Here is a 23266-nt window from a genome sequence, read left to right as displayed (position 1 = left end):
TGCCTCATATCTGACTTCTTCCCCCATTGGCTGGGTCTGGACTTGCCCTCTGGTGACCTGACACATGTCTGCTGGTTGAGTGTGGTTATCCCCTATTTCAATGTAGTGCCCGCCTTCCCAGTGTGAGTGATTTACAAACCTTCCTGGTATGGGGCACGCCCAGGGAAGTAGCCTTAGCACCTATGCAAAAACATCAGTTTCAGAGGGGCTCACCACACTTGATAATGGGGGAACTGCTGTCCTCACAGGGCGGAGCAAGTAGTACCCTTAAAGGGGGACCAGCCATGGGACGTGGTTGGATAAGACTTTGAACCCTTGGGGGCCGGGGAGATGTAGACCTGGACCTGGAAGCTTACACCCTTGGATTCAAGCCTGGGGCCTAAGCAAGCCCCCTCTTCTTCTTGGTGTTGACTTTTGCCTTCCCTGTCCACAGGCTGGACCTGATTCCTGATGTGGCAGAGTTTGAGGGTGACCCCTCCTAGGAATACCAGTGGCTTACTGAGCACCTTGTCAGCAGGATGCCCAGCAGTCTTCCAGGGAGGAGCCTACAGGAAGTGGAGACAGGTCTGTGGGGGCCAGCGGCAGCCCACTCAAAGCAAAATGGGACAGGTGGTAGGCCCTGCTGATTCTAGCCCCTCTGTAAGACAAAGAAATGAGGGCTGTGCCCAAAGGTGCTTCCTTCCTGGAAGGTGGGGATGGGATCTGCAGGGGGGCGGCCAGTGGAGGGCACCTGCAGGGTTTGCCCAGGAGCTCAGCACAGGGGAAGTTTTCCAGGCTCCAGCATGCTGACTGTGGGGCTGCATGGGTTTCCAGCCTCCGAAGCCTCAGGCTCCCCTTTGGAAGACAGGCTGCTGATGGCCCCCATCTCTGGGAACAGACATTAGGGAGGTCCTGCTGGCAGATTCCCTCAGGAAGGTCAGGAGGTGGATGTTCCTTAAAGGAGCCCAGGGCCTGCCCCCATGAAGAAGTTGCACACGTTCAAGGCCCCCAACTCTGGTGTCCTGCTGCCAGCCTCTGGCAGTGACCCTCTTCCTGCCCTGTCCACTCCCCCTGTGGATGCGTGGTCTTCCTGGAGCTGTTCCTGCAGATAGCAGAGAAACACTACATGGTGGGGCATGGGGTCACCTACTAGGTTTTCACCAATCAGCCAGCTGCCGGGCCCCGAGTCCCCTTCCAGGTAAGCCGGAGGGTGGTGGTCCTCATGGAGGACACAGGGTCACTTACTACGTCTTCACCGACCAGCTGGTTGCTGTGCCCCGTGGGCCACTCTGGGAGGGCCAGAGGATGGTGGTCGTCGAGGTCCGCGGCATCCTGCTCTGGCAGGATGTGTCCATGTGGCACATAGCGATGATCAGACGCTTCCGTGAGCAGCGCTTCCTCTGTGATGTGGAAGACCTGGTGTCCGTGGACGTGGATGCAGAAATGAAGTTCTGGGAACATGTGGGCATGGAGATCCTGTCTCCCCTCTTTGGCACCGCACACCTCGGTTTCTACTGGGCAGCCCATGAGGACTTTAGCTATGAGCGCTGGACACAGTCCCAACCCACATCCCCAGGTACCAGGGCAACTTTTACTACATGGGGGCCTTTTTTGTGGAACTGGTGGTGGAGTTTCCCCGAATGACCTCGGCCTGTCACCGGGCAATGGTCGTCAACTGGGCCAATGGAATTGAGGCTGTGTGGCCCGATAAGAGCCACCTGAACAGGTACCTGCTGGGACGCAGGCCCACCAAGGTGCTGTCCCCGGAGGACCTGTGGGACCCATGGCTGCTGGGCTGGCCCCCCCATCATTCCCCGGGTCATGAAAAAGCTGAGAACCATGGCTGTGCCCCAGAATCAACAGGCCACCCTGAACTCATGAGGGGCTGTCCCTGGAGGAGCTGTGGGACCTGCAGTATTGGGCTGTCCCCTGAAGGACCTGTGAGACCCACAGCTGATGGGCTGGCCCCTGTCATGGAGAAGCTGAGATTTGAAGAATCCCCAGGATATCTGGACGTCACAAGGGGCTGCCCCCATCTCCATCAGGGGGTGCTGCCTTGAGCAGAGCGGTCAGAGCAGATTCCTACTTCTGTTCCCTTCAGGGAAACTGTGGAGCCCAGCACTGCTTGCACGGGCATGCCAGCGCCCTAACCAGCCCTGCGCACAGGAGGCCTGCCTGGGGCACAAAGTCCTCTCTTTGCGGTCACTACATTTTGATCATTTCCGGGTCCTTTTCAGCTCAGAATGGCTCCAGTTTTATATCGGATGTTTTTCTGTGTCAATGCTAAGCAACCATCTTAAAAAGAACAATTGAGGGAAAAGGTTTTCTCCATGGTTCTAAACAGACATCTCCTGTTGGGGCTGGGAGCAGCCCTGTAGCAGCCATGGAGCCAGAACGGGTGCTGACCAGGTCTTCCCTCCCAGTCCTTACACCTCACTGCAGCCATGGGGCTTCAGGGTCAGGGGTGCGCCGAGCCACCTCCCAGACCCCCAGTGCCCTCACCACCAGAGGCCTTGGCCGTGGCCACTAGCTTGGCCTCCAGGAGCGTGGAGCCCTCTGGGCTATATAAGGCTCCTGACTTGGTTTTAAATGACTATTTCTGTGCTGGTGTTTGTGAAATGTGGGCATTCGCTCTGTCTGGATGCACATCACCTTGGGATTCCTCAGTGCCCACCAGTGGGTTTGCACTTGTGCACTTTCTCTGGACCATCTGCCTGCACTGTGTCTTAGCAAGCACTTACTAAGCTCAGTCACCCAACAAGGGGCAGAGCATGAGAGCGAGAACTAAGATACAGGCTCCCTGCTCCTGGGCCCTCCAGGGACTCGTGATGGCCCCGACTTCATGACTCATTTCTTTTGTATTGTGGTATAATGGACATACAGCTGATACCATGAAGCGTGTATCAGTGGCAATAAGTATATTCCCTGTTCTGCACCGTCTACCTCCGTCCATCACCACAATGTTTTCATCATCCCAAACTGAACCTCTACCCACGAGACCATAACCCCCATTCCCCTTCCCCAGCCCCGGCACCCAGCAGCTCCTTCCACCTCTGTGAAAGGGAATACTCACAATCCCTCACAAGTGGGGTCGTCCGGTGTCGGTCCTTTAGGGACTGGCTTATTTCACATGGCATAATGGCCTCAAGGTCTGTCCCTGTGAGCCTGAACCTGACCCACTTTCCCCCCATAAGTGTGGCCCAGCCCTCTCCTGTCTGAGCCGAACCTCCTCAGTCCCCTCTGCTCCCCTCACCTTCCTCCTCAGACTGAAGATGATCCCAGCCATTCTGCAGCTTTGAAGATCTATTCAGTCTGGATGCCAGGCACATACCCCGGGAGCCTCGGGCCTTACCTATACCCCATCTGTCCACGTCAGGTGCCCGCCATCCTCCCCCAGCTGACCACCTGCACCTCCCACAGGTGTCCCCATCTCAGGAGAGGGAAACACCAAGTCCAGATCCTTGGAGTCCTCTGGGACTTCTTGCTTGCTACCAACTCTCCCAGTAGTGAAGTGGCTACTGGAGGACATTCAATGTCAAAAACATTTAAAGGCATACATCAGTCTCTGCTGCCTAAGGCAATGGATAACAGTTGGGGCAATAGAAACCAAGCAGAATCACCAGAAGAAAGGCTGAGGAATGAAGAGCTTTAGGGAAGAAATGTCTGGAAGCCTGACTGCCTCTACCTGACCTTCCGGTGCTCCTCAGTTACTCCTGTGCCTCTGGTATCTTCCTGGAACCCTGACATGGCTGTTTTCAGACAGCTCATCCAGCAGTACCCTCAGTTTCTGGGAGGCAGATTTGCTGGAATCCGCAGTGTGTTCTGCTGCCCCACCAGGATCTCTTTATGAAGGTGCATTGTCCGGGCCATCTGAGGAGCCAAGACTGTAGGTCTGTGACCTATAGGGATTCTGAGCAGACCTGGTGGGTTGGGAGGGCTGCAAGGTCCAGAGGCAGGTTTTCAGAGACCCGACTCGGGTCCCTGGTATCCTACCGGTTTTGAATCAAAGCCCTGAGATCTTTAAATGCCAGCAATATTACAGCATGGGCCAGAAAAGCAAATGTCCCTGTGCACGCAAACCCACCTAAACTATTGGCCATTTCTTGTCACTTGAGCTGAGGTCAAAGGATTGGGAGTTGGGGCTTGAGGAGGATCCTGGGCCAGACTTTGTATTTGGGGGACAAAGGCCATCCAGACAAGCTTGTGCTGAGCCTGAGGAGGGGGTCTGTGTGGAGACCCCAGCTGCAGGCACTGCTGTCCACGGATGCCCCCTAAGCCTGCCCCAGTGCACCTGCTGCTGGGGGAGAGCCAGCCCCCTCCTCTCTGCCTGAGGGCTCTCTCCTGCACCAGGTGCCTCCTCTCCTGCCAGCCATTGCCATCCTGCAGCTTGGGAGGGTGGCTACCCCGAGTTCCTCTTGCTGCTGGGGGAGCACCTTCCCCCGCCTCTCTGCCTCAGGGTTCTCTCTTGCATCAGGTGCACCTCCTCTCCTGTCAGTCACTGTCAGCCTGCAGCCTCGGAGGGTGGCTACCCTGACAACCTCCAGCCCTGGGGACAGAGCTGGTGTGGGTGAGATGTGGTCTCCCAGCAGGCCTGTGCGCCAGGTCCCCACAGTGCCCCCTCTCCTCCTGCAGGCTCACTGTGCCACATACCCCCTCAGTCTCCCTGGGCCCAAGTCTTCCTCTATTCGCGGACCATCCTTGACCCAGGCTCCACATGCTGGGACTGGGAGCAGGTCGTCTGGACCTTCTGGACTCTCGCTTCCGTGCCTGTGACATGGGCATAGTCTGACCTCACGGACTGCTCAGAGGAGACCCAGCGCAGGAAGAGGCAGGCCACTGCAAGAGAGATGGCTAGTGACCCCAGAAGGAGGACACAGTCCTTGCAAAAAGCACCGGGCTCACAGGACCCAGCGTGGGATGTGGGTGTCAGACCAGGGAGCACAGGGAGTCCTGGAAGGGGTGGCCCTGGCGGGGAAGTCATTGAAGGGTCCCAGAAGAGGCAAAGACAAGGAAGATGACAGGGCAGAGCTTCCCAAGGAGGTTGATGAAAGGATCAGAGAATTGCAGAGACCCTTGGAAAACACAGAGGCCCTGGAGATGTTGGCTGAAACGCAGTCATTTGGTCCAAAAAGTTGGGTCACAACACCCCAGTCGACACTGGAGGATTTACTCTTTGTTGGTTCTAGGAATCAGTAGGTACCTGCCAGGAGAACTCACATTGCATGAAGTCTAGGATATACTTACTTTTCATTACTTTTCAGGACTAGATTTTTCTAGAGGAAGTGCTAAGCATGGGTCTTCCATTCTTTGCATTGTGCAACTGGCCTCTGTTTTCAGGAGCTGATTCTTGGTGCTCATCACCACTGCTAACCCTGAGGACTGCCCCCGTCACCTCCCACAGTGGACATGACCATGTGGGTTGGGGGGTGCTCACTGATGAAGCCCCAGTGCTCAGTACACAGCAGGGACCCCAGATCCTCTGCTGAATGAGGGTGGAAGGAGGGAGGGTTGGAGGGAGGGAGGGAGGGGGAGGGAGGGTTGGAGGGAGGGAATGAATGGGGGAGAGAATGAATGAGGGAGGGAGTAAATCCACAGAAGCTGGGTCCATAAATCAGGAGTCCTTATTTGGGGTGAGGTCCGAGGGCATCACAGCCTGGGCCCTGGATGGTGGCTCAGGGCACGTCCATCTGTCCTCCCAGTGCTGACCTTCCTTCTCCTTGGACCCGCTGTCATCCTGGATCCTCTCCCCCTCCTCCTCAACAATTCTCAATGTTCCCAGGGGCAGGGTGGCAGGAGGGGTGGGTCTTAGGAGGGGCTTCCCGGATCCTGTGCCCCGGATGACACTGGGACAGTAGCTGCAAGGCATTCTATCATGAGAACTGGGACAGTGGATCCCATCCATCTCCTTGGGCATTAGTGTTGTTCCATTCCCTGCTCTCTCCAGCACCGCTGTGATGAACACTCCTGACAATACATGTGTGAAAAACCGAGCCAGAGTTTCTGGGGCTGAGTCCGAGGCTGAAGTTGGGTGCACCTGTGGCCTGGGATGGATGCTGCTCACTGTTCTCCCAGACAGGGGTGCCTGACACCATTCTCTCCAGGGGACCTCTACTTCCTCAGGTTCTCCCCAGGGCTGCTGGTCCCCAGACCAGGCACCTGCCAGTCTGAGGGTGACCAGCGCTGCCTCCAAAGGGTTTCCTTTGCCAGAGTCCTTCCCCAGGAGCTCCCGCATCTCTGACACATTTTCCCTTCGTGCCTATCCTTCCGCCTTGGACTTGCTTGTGTTTGGTCTCCGTCCCTGTGGAACCCAGTGAGTGGGAGCGTGGTTTGGACCAGAGTCAGGGGAAACCTTTCTCTGCCCTTGGGTTGTGAGCAATGCTTTTGCCCTTTGTGGTGTGTCTTCCAGCTTTCTGCATTTCCCTGGTTTCTGTGTGGGTCTCAGGAGGAACCAGCCCTGTCCTGTCTGGGGTCAGGCTGTGGGGTCCCAGCAGGACCAAGGGTCTCGGCCCTGAGTTTGTGCCCATAATTCCTAAAGTGGCCTCTTTGATTCCATCTGATGTGTAATCCTTCGGGGATTTCAATATCAAATAAGGGAAATTTTATGACAAATAAACACAGAAGAAAAGGAGTCCCCTTTGAAGTTAGGGGGGCAGACACAAAGGCCCCTATTGTGTGATTCCAATAACAGAAACATCAGGAATAGGTAAAGGAACAGAGAGAGAAAGCAGCTTAGGGGTTGCCGGGGTCTGAGCTGGGGGAGAAAAGGGCAGGGAGGGCTTCTGGTTCAGGGACTCATTTGGGGAATGAGATATTCTGTGGCAATGTTCTGGGGTGTGGTGGCACAGCGTTGGGCATGTACTTAATGCTCATGATGTGTTCAATTGAAAAGAAGAAATTTTATTTAAAACAAATAATAAACAGTATATAGGACATGGAAGGATAAAATAACAGTCAAAATGTACCAGAGAGAAAGAACACAGGGGGAGGGGATGAAACAATCGGGCAGGGTCTCGGGTTCCGGCGATGGAACTAAGGGTGATTGTACAAGGAGCTCTCCCTGCAGGGCTGTGGGCTCTGGATGTGGCTGTGGGAGCCCTGCAGGAGCAGGAGTAGGGGCAGGGCTCAGGATAGGGGCAAGGACAGGGGCAGGGACAGAGGTAAGAGCAGGTGCAGAGGGAGGGGCAAGGGGAGGGACAGGGTCAGCAGTAGTGGCAGGTACAGGATCCAGGACAGGAGCAGGGAAAGGATATGGGTCAGGGGCAGGAACAGGAGCCCTGGCAGGGGCAGAGGAAGGGGCAGCGGCTCTGGCAGGAGTATGGACAGGGACAGGAGCAAGGGTAGGATCTGGGTCAGGGACAGTAACTCTGGCAGGGCAGGAGCAGGAACAGGGGCAGGGGCAGGAACAAGAGCACAGGCAGGGGCAGGGGCTGGGGCAGAGGCAGAGGCAGGGGTAAGGGAAGGGGCAGGAACTGGGTCAAGATGTAGTTCCGAGGCAGGGGCAGGGGCTGGGGTGGGGGAAGGGGGAGTGGCAGGAACTGTAGCAGGGGCAGGGGCAGGGGCTGGCGCAGGAGGAGGTGCCAGTTCTTCCTGGACAGCGCCAGGCTCTCCGTGGGCAGGTGCCGGGTCATATGCTGGCTCCTGGTTTCCTCCTGAAGTCACTGCAGGCACCAGCCCTCCCTCCAGATCCAGCTCTAGCTCCTCAGGTTGTGGAGCAGCTGTGAGAGGAGAAAAGCTTACCCCGTGCCTGCTCTCTGTGGGCCTTTGCAGAGACAGAGCCCAGCCCAGGGCCTCCCAGAGAAGCCACAGCCGGGAAGGAACCCTCACGGGGACTTCTCCCCAACTGCAGTCCACTGCTGTGTGCTCTGTGCCCAGTCGTTGCTCCTGGCCCCACACCAGCCTCTGGGGGCTCCTCCCTGTGGGGCCAGCACCGACCTGTCCCCACACACCACAAACACCAAGCCCCAGCCTTCTTACCCTCGGCCTCGGCCTCCGTGGGTTCTGGCTGATGGACCACTGTCCGGTGGACAACCACCTGGGACAGTGGTCTGGGTGGTGTAGGAGGTCTTCCCCTACAATCCCCAGCACCTGCTTCTGGGAACCCCTGTGGGGTCACCCCCTCTGTTGAGGAGATGGAGGGCATGTCCACCAGCCTCTTCTCCATGTACTCCTTGGCCTTCTGCAAAGACAGGGACCGGTATCCGTCCCCGAGGCATCACAGCCCTACCCAGCCATCCGTACACTCCTCTTGCCCAGTCCCCCTGCTGCACCCAGATCAGACACAAAGCTGTGCGCGCACAGCCCTGCACCCGGGATGCAGTGACCCATCCCCCCGCATGTCTATCAGGATAAACCTCGGCAGAACGCGCAGCGACCGCACACCCCATCCCACACAGCCAGGCTTGACCTTGAACATGACCTGCCCACTGGGTATCTGACCCCTCATCAGCCTGCTCCTGCTCGGGGTGGCCCCACCCTCCATGACCCCTCTTTATACACACATACACACACAGACGCACACCCCCATCCACACACGTGCACCCAACACACACTCGCACACACACACAGACACACAGACACACAGACACACACACACACACACACACACACACATGTGCACACACACACACAGACACACACAGGGAGGGCACCTGGGGCTACACAGGTCATCAGAGTGAGTGGGGCTGGGTGACCGGCTCTGGGCCTCCTGGTGTCACCTTTCTGTCCTTCCGGCCAAATGGCCAGAGGCGGTGGGGAGCCCTGACATTAAATCCCCAGCGGGGGACAGCATCTGCAGGGCGCGCTTTTTTCCACCTGTGGCCTCCAGACCTCGGCAGGCAACATGCGAACATCTTGGTTTGAAGATCTCCAATGAAATGAGCTGGGCAGGGGGCTGTCTGTGGAATGTGGGTGCCTGGTTATCACGGTTCCAAATTCTGTTGGGCTCTGTTGTCAGGGAAGTGAGGTCACCACTGCCTGGGGAACCCTTACAACTTCCTCACACAAGAGCCCCCCGAGGGCCCCCCTCCACCGGCTGCTCAATGCTCATCCTGCCCCCATGCCGCATCCACACAGTGACACCCACACAGCCCACCCACAGCCCCCGGGAGGCCTGGGTGCAGCTGGTGTCTCTGCTGTGATGGCACAGATCTGGGTTCACACCTGTTTCCTGTGCGTGCCCAGATCTGTGACCCTGGACAGACCCTGTGACTCTCAGGGCCTCCCCAGTCTCCCCATGTGCACATTGGAGTATTCTGGCTTCTACTTCTAGTTACACCATTGGGGTTAGGACCTCTACACATGTTCCATACCTGCCTTCACAGGAGGCTGGTGCATACTTGCAAAGCAAGGATGAGCCAGGAGCTGGACTTGGCATAGAACACAGCTCAGAGGGGCTTGCGTCTGTTCTGGGGTCCAGGCAAAGCCACCCCCCTCCTGCTTGTGTCCCAGCCCCCGTGGGAAGGTAGTAATGAACTGATTCTGACCTTGTCCTCTCACAACACAGACTTCCAGAGGCTCCCATTAGGGTTAGGCTCAGGTCCCAGGGCCTCGTCTGTGCCCGTGTGCTGGGCCGTCCCCACAGTGGCCCCTGGCACCCCTGAGTCCTGGTCACACATCCCTGTGGAATCCCCTCCCCTCCAGGGTGGATGGCCTGTGTGACGGCGCTCTCAGGATTGGAATGGCACAAAATGCCAGGATGTCATTTCAAGCTGGTGGAAGAAAGTCTATGACTTCTCCTGGTTCCCTCTCTCCTGTGTTCATTCTGTCTCCTTCTCTGTCTCTGTGTCTGTGTCTCTCACAGGAGCAGGATCTGTGGGTTCCATGGGCGATGTGAGAAACCTCAGAAGCCTCCCTTGTCCACGTTTCCATCTCTGGTCCAGGTGCTCCATTCCTTCCTAAGGCCTCCTCACTCTGACCAGAGCAGTGATTCTGGATCCTCTTCCACATGGGGACCCTGAGGCTGCCACAAGCAGGGCCCTGACCTTGGTCCCCAGACTGGTGGCCCTGTGCTCTGCCAAGTTCTGCGTACCCCGGTCATCAGCCCCCCAAGCCCCAAGTCTGTCCTCTGCTGAGAAGGACCTCGAGGGGGTAGAAAGCATTTCCCCAGCACTGGGAGCACAGTGGGTCAGGGATGGAGATCCAAGGCCAACAGACTCTTCTACAAGCCTGTGGGACCCTTGGGACACTGCATCTCTGCAGCCCAAGTGACAGAAGAGTAAGCTGAGACCTTTTGGGCTGTAGCCCCACTGGACTTGGGGGTGGGTATCTCTTCCTACTCCCAAGTGCCCAGGGTGGTGGTGGACACCGGAACCCAGACCCTGTCTTCCCCCAGTTCCCTGGCAAAGCTCTGGGCCCCTTGGGGACCCCTGAGCATCAGCCTGGCTTCTCTCCCCTCCCCATGCTCTGGATCTGGGTCCTTGCCAGGAGTCCTGATGCCCTACCCTATGGCCCAGCTGTCTCCAACCTATTTCTTCTTTCCTGTTGTCCTCCATGTCACTCCCTGGGTGTCCTCCCCTTCTGACCCCCAGCTGGGCAGTCAGAGTGGTGTGTGTGTGTGGGTGGGTGTGCAGGTGCGCATGCCTCTACGTGCATTGGGATGCCAAGGTCATGTCCCCACATGGGGCGGGGTGGGTAGCTATCCCCAAGGATCTGAGGGGCTCTCACCCACAAAGCGAACCTCATGGGAGGGTTCGGGCTGACCTAGGACTGGAGAGCAGCCCTGCTCCTTGGGCTCTGCTCCCCTCCTTTGTCTTGGGCCAGTGCCTGCCTCTCTTGACCCATGTTCCCAACTGTCCCTGAGGGTTGGACATGGAAACGCTTGAACGTGTCTGCTTCCCTGGGGAAGGTGGGGGACAGGTGCACCAGGCACACAGGCCTCCCTACCGAGAGGGCCAGCCAGGTGTGTCATGGCCAGGTGTGCAAAGGAGACCTGCACAGAGCACCTGTACAGTGACCCAGCCCTGCGGCGGATGTACACGAGACCCATGGCTGTGCACATAAAGGGTCCCCCTGTTCCCTCACCACCGCCAACTGCTCTGTGGCCCCAAAGTCCACCGGGCTCTACAACCACAGCCTGTGCAAGGTCAGGTGGGTACGATATCTGGGGATGCACAGGTCATTCAATATCCCCCACCAAGCTGGAATGCATTCCAGTCTGCAGGAATGCAAACTCCCTCTCAGGGCCCAGCTAAGTGCAGGGCTGGGCCGGAGGACCTGGAGGCACCAGTGGAGGCTGACTCAGGACAGGGAGAAGATCAGTCTGCCCCTTGCACTTCTCCTCTCCTCCTTTTGCCTTCTCTTCCTGGCAGGACCTGGGACGATGTCCAGCCTGTCCCTGGCTGCAGCCCTGGCTGGATTCAGAGGGGCAGGAAGGAAGCTGGTGTGGAGGGGCCCACCAGCAGGATTCCCATGTACAGGGGGCCGTTACTATAATGAGGAACCATGTGGGCATTCAGGGATTTCAGCCCTTAGTAGACATGCGCAATGGCCCCAGGACTCGGCGCCTGCCCCATCCTTCACCCTCTACAAGGCCCTGCATCCTCCCCAGCGCAGTCCTTGTCCACAGCCAGTCCTCCATCTGGCCCCAGGAAATCCTGCTGCTCCAGGGGCTGGGAAACCTTTACAAGCTGGAGCTGAGCCACCCCAATAGGGCCTGTTTCCTGGTCCTGCAGCCCCACAGTGAGGAGAGGTGAGGCCAGGCAGGAGTGGGGAGAGGGCAGAGTGGACTCTCCCTGGGGGCCATGGCTGCCTGGTCAGCACAGACCCTGTTGTGTGCCGGCCACTAGGGCACCCAGACTCCTGCTCCCGAGCAGGCTCTGTGAGGGAGACTAGAGTGTGGCCCCTGCTAGCTCACATGGTGTCACTGTGTCCTGTATCTACAGCCTGTCCCACCAGCTAGACTCCCCTCCTAGTCAGCCAGCTCACCTTCAGGGTCAAGAACAGGCCATCATGAAGCTCAGGAGCAAATGCGTGGCTGGGCAGGCAGGGGAGGGCTAGCTCTGGGCTCAGGGAGTCTCTGGCTGGGCTAGCAGGGGCTCTGGAGGGCTGGCCTTCCAGATTCTCTGCTGATCAGCCCTGGATTAGGGTTAAGGCGAGGGTGAGGGTGAGGGTGAGGTGTTAGGTTTAGGGTGAGGGTCGGGTGAGGTTTACGGTTAGGGTTAGTGTTAGGGTTTAGGGTTAGGGTTAGAGTTAGGGTTAGGGTTAGGAGATGATGGCTCCTGATACTCCAGTAAAGATATATAAGACCTACTGGATATTCAGTTGAAGGGCATGTGATCTCCTGAAAGTTATGTGAGCTGAGAAAGTGTGACACTCAGTTAGAAAGTTAGTAGGAGAATGAAGCTCATTTGACAATCTGAAAACTCATAAAACTCAGGAAGAAGCTATGAGGTGTCCTGACACGCAGGCAGGCAAGGGACAACCTCTTGATGCTCAGATTATCTGGTGGAGAACTTACACTCAGGGAGAGGAGGGAACACTGCCCTTCATGCAGGTGGTGTGACCTCCTTGCACTCCTAAAAGAAGGTAAAACTTCTTAACATGCAGGTATGTGAGGTGAGCATTTGTCATCCTCCTGTTGGTGAGATGCCGTCTCCTGACAATCAGAAAAATTGAAACCTCAGGATATTCAGGTGATTGTGGTGAGAACACCTGACCCTCAGGTATAGGAGACACATCTTCCTGCATGTAGGTCCCAGAGAGGTGCCCTGGAGACACTCAGGTAGGAAACACCAGACCCTGTGATATGCAGGAGTGAATAGAAAAGTGGGCTTTGTAGTCGTAAATTAGAGAAATTCAAAGTGGCTCTTTGAAAAGTGTGCTGATAGTATGTACTTGGAAGAGAGAAAGACAATTTGCCCTACACAGGGTTAAGGATCGATTAATCTGGTGAGCCCGACACCCTGTGACCATTGACATGCTGCATCATCTTGACACAGAGGGACAGACTGCCCCTCAGCCCATGATTTGGAACAGGAACTGTGGTTGCAGCTTGCATGAGGGGCAGACCCTGACACTGCACAAAACTGGATCCTCAGATGATACGGAATCTTTGAAGGGTAACTGGGAATGCAGATCCTGGCCTTCGGACAGAGGGAGGGGGCTGCACATGAGCCCCCATCACCCGAGGGGTGCAGAGGAGCCTGTACAGAAAGCTGGCATCTTGTTTCAGCCTGGACCGGTTAAGCTAAAGGGCTCCTGCCTGGCCTGACTATTGGGGGGTTTGGGGGGATGTAGCCATGCTGATTGGTCAGGAGGCCACAGAGCTGTGTGAGGTCACTGGGCTTCCAGGCCAGGCTGGGGCAGGAGTATGATAGAGATGCTTCCAACTGCCGTTCTGCTGGCCTTGGCAGTGTCTGTGGTTGCCAAAGATAACGCCACGTGTGAGTATGTGTCAGGGACACCTCCGGGGGGTGGAAAGAGTGTCTTTTGAATAGCAAGCCCCACCCAGACTCCCTCTGTCCAGGGCTAGGAAGGAGGCCAAGCTTGGGCCTTAGTAGTGCCCTGGGTCTCACGGGTGTGACCCACATCCCCAACTCTGACCATCCTTGCTCCCAGCTTCATCAGCCGAGAGACCCCAGGGCTGATCCCTGCGCTCCTATGCCTCCCGTAGCACAGACGCTGGGGTCCTTCCCTCACCTAGAGACTGACCTCACTGCCTCTTGCACATCAAGTCCCAAATTTTAGAAACCCCTTTCTTCCCACAGATACTGAGGTGCCCCAACTGTGGCTGACCCCAAAGACCCCAGGGTATTGTCATGGCTTTCTTCTAGGGTCCCGCCTCCACCTAGACTCTGACAGCCCCCAAGGTACCCCCAAAATCTTGTGGCCTCGCCCCAGTTCCCAGAACTTCCACCCCTGGACCCCCACTGCTTCCCACACCTGGGATCATTGGACCTGCCTTGGTTACTCTCCCTCCTCCTGCCACCATCCAAACCCACACTGCAGCCCCAAGACCCCTGCGGCTGTTCTCTGAGTCTCCTGCCCAAAATTGGCTCTAAAGACCTCAAGCCATTACACCTCTCTCTCACCTCCTCTAGCCTCCCCCCTGCCTCGGGATCTCCCATATTTCTAGGTCCCTTATCATCGGTCCTGCTTCCTATGGCGACTTCTTTTTCGCCTTGGGGCTACACCCACAAGACCCCAGAACCCATACTCCTCAAAACCAGTTCCTGAAGCCTGCAGCTTCCTGCTTCCCTACCACCCTGACAGCGCCTCTCCTCAGCAGCTCCCCCTCGGACCCTCCACGTTCCCGGTTGCCCCCTTTGCCCAGCCCCCTAGCCCTGATTCCCCCATCGTGCAGGTGCGAGGACAGGCTTTGCCTCTTCTTGGTTTGAACTGTGCCCCTGGTCTCACCCCAGTGCCCCCTGTGGGTTAGGGTTCAGGCAGAACCCACTGGGAAGTGGCCGTATCGTCGGAGGGCAGGATGGAACAATCGGGGCCTGGCCCTGGATGGTCAGCCTCCAGGTATTCATGTCCCACAATAACTGAAGGTACCATGCGTGCGGAGGCACCTTGCTGAACTCCCATTGGCTGCTTACTGCTGCCCACTGCTTCGTCTCCAAAAAGTCCATGAGGGAGCGCGTGGAGGGAGGTCTTCAGAAAGGCTCTTCCCAGAAAAAGACATTCTCCAGGGCTCCCTGTGCACAGTCTCCCTGGGGCTCTGGGCCATGTGGCAACCAGGCCATGAGTGGGTGGGCCCAGGAACTTGCTGAGGGAGGGCTCTGAGGATCATGGTCACCAGAGGTTTCTGTCGAGCCCTTCCTTTCTGAGGATGACCTGGCTTGCCTCTGTGCCCACAGAAAAGTATATGACTGGAGACTGATTTTTGGAGCAAGGGAAACTATGTATGGGAACGATAAGCCAGCGAAGCCACCTCAACAGGAGAGATATGTCGAGAGAATCATCATTCATGAGAAATACATCCCCAGTTTAGAGCACAATGACATCGCTCTCATGAAGATCACCCCTCCCGTTCCCTGTGGGCAATTCATCGGAACAGGCCGCGTGCCCCAATTTAGGGCAGGCCAACCTGGAGTTCCCCAGGCCTGCTGGGTGGCTGCCTGGGGATTCTTGAAAGAGAAAGGTGAGTATGGGAGGGGTTCTCACAGTGGTAGGGGCACTGCTGGTTATTCCCTCAGTGGTCTCTGCAGTGCAGGGGCCATATGTGGTGCCTAGTGGTGATGTCCACCAGATTCCGGGACACTGTCCCCTTTTAGAGTGGGAGAAACTGGCAGCCGAGTCCCCTGTCCACAACCTCACCACTGATGGCTCGTGTGGTCGCCGGGTGGAAGGGTGCATGCAGCACCAGGAGAACCTGGGCATTTTTTGGAATGGGGTATCGGCTGTGGCTCTATCTGGGGCCTGGAACCCCAGTTGCTACCTTCTGGAAATGGGGGATTGTCCCCTGAAATGGCACTTGGAGAAGAGCTCGAGATGGGGTTTTGTGGTTGCGGGCCAACTCCTCTCCTCTCTGGACATCCATTTCCCCAACTGTCAGTGGAAGGGCCATGTCACATGCTCTCTGAGCTCTGAGACCCCAGAGCCCAGCCCTCTAGACCTCAGTGAACCTCTGCTCACCACCCTTGCTGGTCACAATGCGAGAATCCACCCTCCGCACCCGAGTGACTACGATTTCTCTGCAGAGAGGGGACAGGGTTCTTGGCAGGCCAGCATGCCTGGGGCCAGGGCAGCAACGGTTTAATGAGTAGGTTAGGCATTTCAGCTTTCCATAGCTGACCACATGGACTTTTTACCCAGTCACATTGGGGATGAGAAGAGAGACTGAAAGCTCTTCTGTCCCTTGATAATGGAAAACTGAGGGCTCCTAATTCAAGGCACTTCAGTCATTTGGGGTTCAAAACTCAGCCTATTCTGGTGACAAAACCCTGGTAGTTTCAGTATGCTTCCTGTAACTCTTCTTCCCTCGCTCAAGGCTGCCCTCCTTCTCTGATTGGGTTGCTTCTCCTCCCGGGCACACCCGTTTTCACTGGCCTTTGCTGGCCCTTCCCTCCCCGACCTGGGGTATCAACCTCTATCTGGCTATTGATGTCCATAGCTCTACTGAGGCCTCTAGAGCATTCTTCTTGTCCCACCCCCGGCCTACCCTGCTCTGCCCACCCACGCAAACAGGTGCGCAGTGTCCCAGGGTTCTTGGAGTCCCTGGGGGGCTGATCTCAGCGTTCCCATCTACACTCCCAACCCTACCACCACCTTTGCTGTCCTATCTCTCAAAAGGATTATAGGCTCCCAGCTACACCCTGGACATCAAACAAGGCCTCTTTTGTTCTAGAATCCTCCTCAACTTAGTGGGATTTCTACCATCTTCTGGTGAATCCCTCCCCCACTGGTAAGGCCAAGTCTTAAAGAAATCCCCAGCCTCCAAATTTCTGTGACATTCTTGCAGACCTTCCTTTTTCTACCTCCTCCTTGAGCCCATATGCTTCTGGGGTAATCCTCCTTTTCCATTGAATTTCAGGTTCTTGTGGACTTTTTAGCATTTAAAGCCAAGGTGTTGGGATTGAGAAAACCCTGTTCTCTTCCAGGTCATCTGGCTCTTCCATAGATCTAAAAGGTCACCACAAGCGACCAGGCTTGTTGTGGTGGTCATTTCCATGTCACCCCTGCCGTGGGGACAGTGCAAGTACAAAACTAACCCTGCTTGGGTGGTATGCAAAGTTGACCTGAAGGGCCTGGAGACACAGTCCAAGCCACACAAACACACAGTCTGAATGCTGTGTGCCTAGCTCCATCCACTTTCCTCCACTTGGTTCTGGCTTCCCACTTGGCCTCCACTGCCATGTTCCAAGTGTGATCCGCCACCTCTCCACCCGGATGCAGGCGATTTCAGACCCACCCACCAGGCTGTGGCTGGGCTGTGGGTGCGGCCGTGGTGGGGGGAGGCCACTTGATGAAGAGGGGATAGCTGCCCCTATAGCCAGGTGTGAGGTTGGCTGATGGAATCATAGCCTGGGCTGGGCCTTTCTTAACCCAAAGATCATGATGGAGCCTCTGGGGCTGTACAGGATGTTCTGACCTACCTTCCGGTTATTCCAACCACCCATGCCCCTGACAGATCTGTGTGTGTGGAGGCTATCCTGTAGCTGCTCCTTCTCTGTAACTTCAAAACGGATGGGAGGCGTGCAGGGAGGGACTCATCTGCCCAACTCCAGCAGATCCTGTCCAGAACTGAGCTGAGGGGTTTAACGGGGGATAAGAAGCAATGAGGGGGACTTAGAGCCGTACTGTGGGGAAATGAAATGTGTGTCCTGGATTTGAGTGTAGAGAGGAAAACCTTGGTCCGAATCCAAGCCACACCACATCCCTACAAGAGTGTTTGGGCAAGTGGTGCTCCAAGCTCTTGATTCGAGGCAAGATGAGTAACAGCGCTTAACACAGGGGGTGACTGTGGGGTGTAAATGAGGTGACACATCCTGGCTGTAGCTGTGAATAATCATCTGGCATCAACACACATTCCTGCAGCCACATCTGCTCATCCTCCATGCACTGCACCTCCTCTTCACCTGCATATGCCTCCAACACTCCGCATGCTTCACAAGTGTCTGAGGAGAAGCCAGGGGCATTGACCTTCATGGATTTTAGGTTGAAGTAGAGCATTTCAAGTTGATGGGGGTTCCGTGGAGGGAGGAGGCAGGTCTTTCCCAAAACATGTCTTCTGTGATTGCTGACCACCGAGCCGCCTTGCTGTAGCCTACAGGATCGCACCTACACTGCAGGAGGCCCGTGGGAACCTCATCGAACTCGAATTTGTAACTCCACAGAGTGGTACAATGGGTGCATTTGTCCAACCAATGGGTGTGCAGGGTACCCTGAAGGCAAGATCGACACCTGCCAGGTAACTTTCCTTCGGGCACCCCTTTCCCTGTCAACACCTCTTTTGTGAATCCCTGAACTCCACTCCCTCCAGGGACCTGCTTCAGTGACCCTTTCCCTGGTCCCATCTCATAGCAGTGAGGATGGGAGGTGATACCTGGGGCCCCTACAAAGAACCAGTCACCACACAGAGAGCTTTATCCCACCGTGACACAGAGATCATACCACCCGGACACCACCCTAGAAGAGAAGGCTTACCTCTCCTCACCAGAATACAAAACCTTCCAATCCACTTGTACACACATGCCCATGCATGCATAAAGCCTCACACATGGACACATGGGTGGCTTATCTTCCCTCCTCACTGCAAGGAGACCCGTGACAATCCATCCCCTTCTCACATCCACCTGAAGCTGTTGATACCAACTCAAAGTTTACCACCACCACTTGTGTTCATGGCAGCAAGAAGCCATGGGACTGAAGAAACTGTCCTTCCAGAGCCTATGGCCCTTCTGGGCAGGGGAAAAGTGGCTCAGACAGAGAGTGCCTTCTGTGACCTTCTGGGCAGGGGGACAGCGGCGGGCCTCTCATGTGCAGAGACAACGTGGCAAACACCTATGTGGTCATGGGAGTCACAAGCTGGGGGTAGACTGTGCCTGAACTAAGTGTCCTGGAGTCTACATGGCCAACTGGCCCTACCTGAACTGGACTGCTTCCAAGATTGGTTCTAATGCCTTGCACATGGCTCAATCGCCCACCCCTCCCCATCAGACTTTTCAAGAAATCCCGGCCTGACAACCCTCTGCCCGCCCTTCTGCTCGCCCTCCTTGGTACTTCCAACACCCTCCTTGACCTCCTCCCAGCCCCCCTGCATCTTGACCTCGACCTTGACCCAAACCCCCGGCGCCAACTCCAGCCCCACCCCCACTCCCACCTGCTCCCTCACCTATCACTAAAGCTCCCCAAGTACTTTATGTTGCCAAGCAACTACAGCAAATCACAGAGATCTTGAAGGGGAAGACCTTTTCTAATGAAAAGGGGTATTACAAAATGGAGACCACAGATCTCCCAGAACAGACCGCTGCCTCCTGATCTGACCCCACTCCAAACAGACCCAGTGAGCACTTTACTCCCAAGAAAACAAAGATGAAATCAATAAATATAAACATAAATTTATCTATCTATCTATCTATCTATCTAATCTATGAAGGGATGATTTCTGGACTTCTTCCTACCTGCCCTCCCCAACATAATCCAAACTCACCCCCAGCAAATCTGTCTTCCCTCTGTCACCCTCAAATAGGGTGGAAATGCTTGTGTGTCAGGGGTCATTGTGGTTTCCTAAATCTAGATTTTTGAAGTTGGAACAAGGCGATCTGTGGTGACAGGCCGGTATGGTCTGGATCTCACACTCAGAGTCTCTGCTTATTAAATCAGTGCAGTTGGGCCCTACAGCACTTCTGTGAGGTGAGCTGACTCAGAAGGAGGGATGTGGGTCTGAGTCCATTGGAGAATGACCCCAGTCTGAAGTTTTGTAGCGTGGCCATCTGATGCTCAGTCCACATGGCCAACCCCAGGCAGGAGTCTGCCCTCAACCAGAATTGCTTATGTCCATCTGTGATGTCCTGAGAAAGAGATCTCAATGGCCTCAGGTCAACTGCCCACTCTGGTCAGGGCCCAGATCAAGCCTAAATGATGGATTAGCCTCTTGAGAAATAAAGATGGCAGGCTCCAGAAAGAAACCCCTGGGCTCCTGGCTGGGCCGTTGCTGCAACAAGCAACAGTCTCATACCTGGTCACCTGTTCACTGTGTGCACATGTTTCAAGTGCAATATGGTCCTATGTTTTGGTTGCAAAGATAGATGGCATAGGGTACAGGAGCATGAGGGAGGAACTTTGGGTGAGCAAGGCCAAGGACCCTGACTTTTCCTGCTGGGGCTGCAACAGGGAATGATGAAGCAGGCATGAGTATTTTCACGATTCGTCAGTCTACCTGGGTTCAAATAAACCCCCTACTTTACCCCTCATCAGCTATGTGGCTTTGGGAATATGGCCAGAGGGTTGTGTGACAATGAAAGTAGGACAGATGTGAAGTTTTCAGAGCAGAGCGTGACAGTCCATACATGCTTATAGATGAGTGCTCTAGAGCCACCTGGTGATGAGATGCTGGGTAACCTTATACTTATGCAGGGGCACTCGGGTGTATTTTGTCTGTGCCCTTATGAGCCCTGGAATGCCTAGGCTACCTAAGGGGACTTGCAAATTAATCTGGGTGGCCCATGACTCTGTAGTGTATTAACATTGATAAAATAAAAAAAACAAATTTTATCTGTCTTCACTGAGAGCCAACATTTCTAAGATTAGAGTTGGCATGTCCATGATTCCTTTCATTGGCTTTTGTCTGTCTCTTCTAAAGTCAGTTTCTTAATCTCCCTAATGGGTATATAAGCTTTGTACCCTGGTGTCAGACACCAGGAACCCTCTAAACACTGGACAAAACTCAATGTCAGTCACAGAGTGAGACAAACCCCAAGCCATAGGCCACACAGTCCAAAGAGCAGAAACACCCATGGCAGCAACTCAGGACCTGCCCTCACCCTTCCTGGGCAGTCCTGAACCCTGAGCTTGCAGGTGGGAATGGTGTGGCAAGATGTGCTCAGGCTAGGGAGTAGGGGTGGGTGCGGAGGATTTGGGACAAATTTGGAGGAGCTATAGTACCAGTGGTTTCTTTCCACTTACAGATCATCCCTCCTCCTCAGAGCTTCCCAGGATCCAGAACGGATTCTCCTGGCACTCTCTCCTTTCACATGCTCAAATAATTGTCCTTAGTTTTTCCCTTCTCTCCTCATTGGGCCTGTCATCTGTCGCTGACACTTGGGTCTCCTTCCTGGGGAGACAGGGCTTATGCTCAGGGAGCGCTGATGGGAGGCCATGGATTGGGTAGAGCCTGCAGAATCCAACTGATGGTGTCTTGTGTATCTTCCGAAACTTTCCATGCCCACGAATAGATTTACGTATAATATTCTTCTTATTTAGTCACTGTTCATACTATTCTGACTTCCTGTTTCATTTAGCAAATTAGAGTTATTTTCCTATTAGTACACAGGGACTCACCTTCTCAAATTACATTGTGTGGTAGGCGTACTTACGAGATATAGTGCCACATTTCCTTCCTGGGAGGGGTTATCTAGCCCCCTGCTTTAGCTTTCCCTCAATGTACTCATTTCCCCACATATAAGCCAATACTGGTTTAAATCAAATTCACTGATTTTTGCAAAATGAATAGATGTTCCAATTGTCATTTTTTTTTAAATTATGAATGAAGTTGTTGACAAGTTAAGTGAGTCTCTGATCTGCCTTCATATCCCTGTGGATACTCTAACCCTGAAAATGGCTTACAGGTCCCGGAGCAGATACTGCTGCACACAGAGACAAGAACAGGGGAAAGCTGGACAGGCTGTACAATGAGCCAGCACCAAGGGGCATCTAGGCAACTGAGGGATATGCTCACTGTTTCTCTGTGGGATGGTTTAGGCAAATGATAAGTATTTTCTTAAAACCAGAATTCATAATGACTTTTATTGCTAGGAACAGTAACAAGATGGTTTGACGGTGGCTAAACCTGTGCACGTGGTAAAAGCCTGAATCCTGAGCATTCGGGAATAACAGTCCTAAGATGTGTATAGGCACAAGTTCTAATTGCGAATTTGATCCATATGAGAAAACTTTTTTTAAGATTTATTTATTTATTTATTTGAGAGATAGCATGAGAGAGAGCATGAGCAGAGAGAAGATGCAGAGGCAGAGGGAGAAGCGGGCTCCCCACTGAGCAGGAAACCCGATGTGGGACTTGATCCATGGACCCTAAGATCATGAGCTGACCAAAGCAGACGTTTAACCGACTGAGCCACTCACGCACCCCCAATATAAGAAATCTTATATTTACAAGGAAAACCAGATCCCAATAAATATAATTTTAGTATATTTTAAATGGAAGTGGAAAAAATGGAGGTAGTTCTTCTTTAATGCGTAGAAAACTCATCAAGAAACAAAAATTAGCCTAATGGAGTTTTCTGCAGAAACTATATTCTTGGTAAAGAATCGTCAGTGACCTGCTTCTGGCCACAATAGTTGGGCCTGTGTACTTCTCTTGGGTAGGTATTCAGATAGTGGAATGGCTGGGTTATATGGCAGATGTAAGTTTTGACATATGAATGCACCCGGGAAACCAGCACCACAATCAACATAGTGAACTTGCCCATCACTCCAAAGGCTTCCTTGGGGTACTCCGTAATCCCTCCAGCCCCTTCCCTCCCCGGCCCTTACAACTTCTACTCTGTTTCTCTCACTGTGATCTGTTTGCATTTTAAAAAAATTAATAAATGCAATCATACAGCGAGTGCTCTTTTTTTTTTTTTTTTTGGTCTAGCTTCTTTCACTCAGCATAATCATTTTGAGGTTTATCCATGTGACAGTGTATTCCAGTCCTTGTGGACTGGACAGTCCTTGCGTCTCGTCCTTGTTGCCACCCAGCGCTCCACTATGTGACTGCCCCACCACTTGGTTCTCTAACCAGGTGATGGATTTTACAGTTTTAGGTCAGTAGAAATAAAGCAGCTATGAGCATTTGTACACAAGTCTTTGTATGGCATATGCTTTCATGTTTCCTGGCTAAGTACCTACACGCAGGATCATATGGTACGTGTATGGTGAGCACTTTTAAAACCTGCCAAAACCTGTCTTCAAGGCAGTTTCAACACTCTACATCCCCATCAGCAGTATCTGAGGGTTCGAGTTCCTCCAGCTCCTTGCCAACACTTGGTGTGCTCCGTCTTTTTGATTTAATTTAATCTTTAAAAACAATTTAAAAGATTTTATTTATTTATTTGAGAGAGAGTGAGCACAAGCGAGCACAAGCAGGGGGAAGAGCAGAGGGACAGGGAGAAGCAGACTCCCCGCTGAGCAAGGGAGCCCGACATGGGGCTTGATCCCAGGACCCGGGGATCCTGACCTGAGCCGAAGGCAGTCGCTTAACCACTGAGCCACCAAGGCGCCCCGAATTTTAGCCATTCTTATAGGTGTGTAATAATATGTCATGTGTGGGGTTTTTATCCACAAGTGTAGTCTATATATATATTTAAAGCATTCGAAATGAATATTGTTAAGATTTATCATGAGGTAATAGGGCAGTAACTTTTGACAGCAACAAAATGTGGGAGTGCACATAGGGAAAGGAGGAGGTAGAAATAAGTATAAAATTAAATTCATTCAAACAGAATTTGGATTTTTCAAGCATCACAAACATCAATGGAAAACATCTGAAAGACATAACAATAGCCACAGCCATAGAACAATTTCTCCATTAAGCCAGGTCTATCCTATATAAAGATATTCCAAAGTATCCAAACTCCCAGAGCTGCCCTGTCTGCTGAAGTTACTACACCCAAACAGAACACTT

General features: G+C 54.0%; 2 pseudogenes; both read left to right on the top strand.

Annotated features, from left to right (window-relative positions):
- Positions 1-1057: 1057 nt before the first annotated feature.
- On the top strand, positions 1058-1860 carry LOC148162923 (histo-blood group ABO system transferase pseudogene; annotated as a pseudogene).
- An 11425-nt stretch (positions 1861-13285) lies between these two features.
- Positions 13286-18900, top strand: LOC148162922 (acrosin-like; annotated as a pseudogene).
- The last annotated feature ends 4366 nt before the right edge of the window (positions 18901-23266 follow it).

Source organism: Eumetopias jubatus, unplaced genomic scaffold, assembly GCF_037043125.1.
Source record: "Eumetopias jubatus isolate StellerSeaLion01/CBP00866 unplaced genomic scaffold, mEumJub1_p1.0 scaffold_12, whole genome shotgun sequence".
Taxonomy (NCBI): Eukaryota; Metazoa; Chordata; class Mammalia; order Carnivora; family Otariidae; genus Eumetopias; species Eumetopias jubatus.
This window is presented reverse-complemented; position numbering and strand designations above follow the sequence as displayed.